At 42.8% G+C, this 5,298-nt stretch overlaps 1 pseudogene; it reads right to left on the bottom strand.

Moving 5' to 3' along the window:
- Positions 1 to 1,535: 1,535 nt before the first annotated feature.
- On the bottom strand, positions 1,536 to 3,968 carry LOC135232565 (olfactory receptor 11H6-like; annotated as a pseudogene).
- Positions 3,969 to 5,298: the final 1,330 nt, after the last annotated feature.

Below are 5,298 nucleotides of genomic sequence, written 5' to 3'. Positions count from 1 at the left end.
TCTCTAGCTTCTAACCCCCTCCACCCTTTCATCTCCCCTCCAGGCAGGAGATGCCAACATAGTCTCAAGTGTCCACCTGATCCAAGAAGTTCACTCCTCACCAGCATCTCTCTCCAACACATTGTCCAATCCAATACATGTCTGAAGAGTTGGCTTCGGGAATGGTTCCTGTCCCGGGCCAACAGAAGGTCTGGGGGCCATGACCACTGGGGTCCTTTCAGTCTTAGTCAGACCATTAAGTCTGGTCTTATGAGTATTTGGGGTCTGCATCCCACTGCTCTCCTGCTCTAGGGGTTCTCTGTAAAACATTATTTTTAATGTCTGTATAATATTCTATGCTCTGTACCATAATTCAGGTAATTAATTCTGAATTTTTGGACATTTGGATTGGCCTTATTTTGATCATATTATCATTTCACTATTTTCATTAAATTTATAAATTTAGTTGGTATAAAATAAAAAATTTGCAACAGTTACTGATCACACCTAGAAACATGATCTAAGTCTGAATTTACTCATTTCTTAAAAAAAAAAAAAAAAAATTGAAAATAAATATTTGTAGTTTTCTCCATGCAGGCCTTACCTCTTTTGGGGGAGTTTATTTTGAGATATTTATTTATTTATTTATTTTGCTATTATGAATAGAATTTCCTTCCTTTATAAATCCTTATTCTAATATCATCTTTGTATAGTTACTTTTGGGGCCCTGGTGGCACAGTGGTTAGACACTTATCTTGCTAACCAAAAGGTCGGGAGTTCGAACCCACTAGCTGCTCCTCAGGAGAAAAATGTGGCAGTCTGCTTCCATAAAGACTCGCAGCCTTGAAAATGCTATGGGGAAGTTCTACTCTGTCCTGTAGGGTCCCTATAAGTTGGAATTCACTGGACAGCAGTGGGTAGCTACTTTCCATCTGGCCACCATTCTAATATTTCATATTGATTCTAATCACTTTAACAACTCCAATCTGTTGTCAGGCTAATACGCCCACACAAAGCTTTAGGGAGAGCTGTTTTGGATAAAACATTGAAGAGAGTGGATCTCACATTGGACTGATGTGACCAAAAAAAGAAAGCAGGTAGATTGAGGACTGGGAAGAGAGAACCGAACAGTTACATCTTTGCGGTGTGTGTATTTGTGTGTATGTGTGTAGAAGGATAGTATTGGAAACTCTAGATTTCTACTGACTGGGAAAATGGGAGTTTATCTAATCAGCAAAAGATACAAATGAACCTGTTAATATCTGCATTATATATGGTTTTATCTTGGATATGCCTGAGAATGTCTGGCATTTTCCTGTTTCTGTGCAATACCCAAAGGGATAGAATATTAATACACTAAAGCCTAGTAAAAATGTTTTATGTAAATCCTTTTAAGGTCTCATATGCTATCTTCTTCATTTAAATTCATTCCTAAGAAGATTCTGGAAAGTGTAGAAACAGACATTTGTCTCCCAAGTTTACTTAAGGCCTTCTATGTTTTTATACCACTATATGTCCTACACACACATAAATTTTGAATTCGAGGTCTTGAGAGACTATCTTTGAGCAAATCTCAAAGTCCTAAATAGTTTCCTCAGTGCCTCCTACATCTCCTTATTCCGCAGACTGTAGATCAAGGGGCTAAAAAGTGGAGTCAGCACAGAATAAAACAAAGTCACAATTTTCTGGATCCCAGCTGCATTGCCTGCTGTTGGGCTCACATACATCACCATGATGGAGCCATAAAACAGGGACACCACAGCCAGGTGTGAGCCACATGTGGAGAAGGCCTTACGCCGGCCTTCTGCTGATGGGACCCTCAGCACTGCTCTGATTACCAGGGTGTAGGAACTGCTAATGAAGAGGAAGGCGGAGAAAATGAGGACAGAGTTAAAGATGGCACAGGTGACCTCAGTGGCAGGAGCTGGCACACAGGATAGCTTCATAAGGGGTCCTGGGTCACACAGAAAGTGATCAATAGTATTGGGGCCACAAAAAGGGAGCTGAGAGATGAGATAAACTGGGAGGAGGAAACAGGTGAAGCCACACACCCAGCAGCAGGCTCCCATTCTGATGCAGCATCGGACTGTCATGATGGAGGGGTAGTGCAGGGGCCTGCAGATAGCAAGGTACCTGTCAAAGGCCATGATGGACAAGAAGAAGGTCTCAGTGGTGCCCATGGAAAAGAAGAAGTAGAACTGCAGGAAGCAACCAGAGAAAGAGATGGTTTTGGTCTCAGTGAGAAAGTTGGCTAGCATATTGGGGACCTTGGAGGTGACATACCAGATCTCCAGGAAGGAGAAATTGGCCAGCAGAATGTACATGGGGGTGTGGAGATGGTGATCCCACCTCACAGCACATAGAATGCACAGATTTCCAATCAATGTCAGGAGGTAGGTCACAGAGAAGAGAGTGAAGAGGAAGATCTGGATTTTTACCAGCTATGCTAAACTATTGTTTGGTTTTAAGAAGACTCCAGGGGGTATTTTTATTTTAAGGTTTAAAGATTATCACCGGGCAATAGCTTCCAGGGTTCATTTAGCCTCCATGACTCCAGACAGTCTGAAGGTGATGAAAATTTGAAATTCTGTTCTGCATTTTCCACAATTTGACCAGGATTCTTCCAAAGAATCTTTGATCAAAATGTTCAGTAATGGTAGCTGGGCAACATCCTGTTCTTCTGGTCTGATGGCATGGAAACTCTATTTTTAAATAATTAAGCAAGTACACTGTCATCCCATGCTGATAGTGATGTATGGCACTGGGTAAGTTAATTTCTAAAGGGAGGAAAGAGTAGGACATGTTTCTGAACTTTCCTTCTTCATTTAGGCACTCTGAGTCCCTTCAGCATCTTTCTCTGTTCTCAGAGCTTTGTGCATGTTGGTCAAGAGCCACAGGGTGGCAGGATAAGCCTCATTATCTCTTTGTCAAACTGGCTGAAGCCTTAGGTTTGGAAGTAGCACACTCATTTTGCACATGCTCCACAATCTGACTTTGGGAGCGGTTTAGAGCAAATATTATCCAGAGCAGCATTACTTAGAGTTATCAGGTTCCTTCTATCACCCACTCCCAAATCTACTCTCATTGCTCACTCACAGACACTCCAATTTACACTTTGGAAAGGCCCCTGGAACACCTTGAGTTTAAGGCTGTGCTTCAAAACCTTTTAACACCCAACTCAATGTTTGCTTACTGAAAACATCTGTTGATTCTCTGCCATATTGGTGGCTATTTAGCTTCCTTAATACAAGCTTCTTGGTATTACAATAGCCCATGTACTTCCAAATTAGTCCCAATCCTTTAACTTTCCTTTCCTTCATGAAACCACATCTGCCTGAGAAATAATGATGGAAAGTCAGTATTTCTGAAAAAGTTGTTTTCCCAGAAGTTCACATATATATTTCAACTATGAGTTTCAATCCTGTATGTTTTTCTCTATTCCTGTTCAGCTTTTCCTGCAGTTTTCTCTCCTCTCTCCTTTCTCTTCTACCCTTCTCTGTGTTCTCTTCTAACAATTGTTGCCATGGCAGCTGAGGCTCTGTGACATCTCCAGTGAGCTCACTGTCTTCCGTCCCACTTCAGTAGGTAGCTGGACACAGGCAGTAAACATCTGGGAGTGGCCCAACCACATGAGCCTTAATGTGCCAGAAGAATGCTAAATTCATCCACTGCCTGGTAAGACAAATTATTTTAATTCAAAGGAAAAAAACCTGTTTTGGGACCAAGAAGCTATTAATTACAGACAGTCCCCTAGTTATGAATGCCCGACTTAGGAACAACCCATAGTTATTGAACGAACCCTTGTAAGGTATATTAAAAATGTGAGGTACATACTAAGGTTCATAATAACAAACAGGAGCTGCTTTGCTGCTCATCAGTTTGTCAATTTTGTGAGAAGCTTTGCATTTGGTGGAGCCTGGCCTGGCCTGACCCCCTAACAAGCCGCACCAGACCCTCTGCCCCTCGGTCCCGGCCCTCACCCTCCCCATCGCCCTGGTTTCTTACCCTGGGGCCATCAGTCCTGCCCCTCCACCTTTGGCCCAGCCTGGCCTCGCCCCCTCTCCTTTATCCCTGTCCTTCCAGCTTACCAACTCTTCATCCCCCTGTCCCTGAGGCAGCTGACTCTTCTTCTGGCTGGCACTGAGCCTCAGGTGGAGGTAGTGCCAGTTGTTCCGAGGGCCCTGTGGTTGGGGTCTTGGGGCTCACTAGGCCCGCAAGGCAGTCTTCGGTGGGCTACCATCTTAGTTTCCCATGCTTTCACCAGGTGGGGAATGGAGGGGGGAAAGAGTAGGGGCTACTGCTGCATGCAGGGACAGAAGGCCTCAAAGCACAGGCTGGGCTGGGTGTGCGAGTGTGTCCTTAAAGTTTTTTATGCATAGAAAGGTACACTATATACCATATACTGAGACAAGCATTTAACTGATGCCAGATACAAACCATACCTAGCTGTTCTGACCTACCTACAAATTAGACTTAAACACAGATTTAGAAATGGAACTCGTTTGTAATTTTAGGATGGCTTTTTTTTTTTTTTTTTATAGTTAAGCTAAGAGCAACTGGTTCTGATTAGATGGAAACCATGTCCTGATAAGGTTTCTGGATTTGGCTAATGGGTAGAAACTAGAGCCTGAAAGTAATTGTAATGAAATGGCTCACTTGATGTGAATGCAGCTTCCCTAAATCATCTTCTTTTCAGATAAGAACAGGTCTGGAAGCATCACAAACCTATTTGGAAGCTCTTTTGTGTGCCAGACCTCCTCTGTAGGCACCCCAGTTCAGGATACCTGGGACCTGCCCTTTCACCCTGCCTTCTCCTGGGTGCTATGGAAGGTTCTGAAGTTTTTCACGTTCCCTTCTGTAAGTTGGAAGGATGGAGAGAAGAGGCTCACTGTACAGACTGTGTCATTTAGATATTGATCTTAGACCAATAATCTACAATCTTTTGAAGTTGTTATTCCTTAGAGTTTGATTTTTCCACTCTGCTTCCATCCCTACCTGCTCCCTCCAAATATGTTGTACCTTTGTAATTAACTTTGTAAAAGTGGGAATTTAATGTGTGTGTATTGAATCCTTTTGAGAGTCTCTTACCCATCTTTGATGCATCTGTTCACATGTTAGGTTTTCCCAAGTCAGAGTGGTAAATATCTAAATCAGAATATGTTGGGCAGAGAGAAAATTTTTGATAAATTGAGGCAATTGCCTAGGCTTGGTGAATGGGGGACAGGCCTTTTTAAAGAAGTATCCATCTTGGTGGAGTCTGATGCTGAAAAAGACTTGAATCTCATACCCAACCTACAGCTCTCTCTACTTCCTCTACCT

The sequence above is a fragment of the Loxodonta africana genome, chromosome 10 (assembly GCF_030014295.1).
Source record: "Loxodonta africana isolate mLoxAfr1 chromosome 10, mLoxAfr1.hap2, whole genome shotgun sequence".
Lineage (NCBI taxonomy): Eukaryota > Metazoa > Chordata > Mammalia > Proboscidea > Elephantidae > Loxodonta > Loxodonta africana.
The sequence above is the reverse complement of the archived record's forward strand: the minus strand, read 5'-3'. Positions and strand labels throughout refer to the sequence as shown.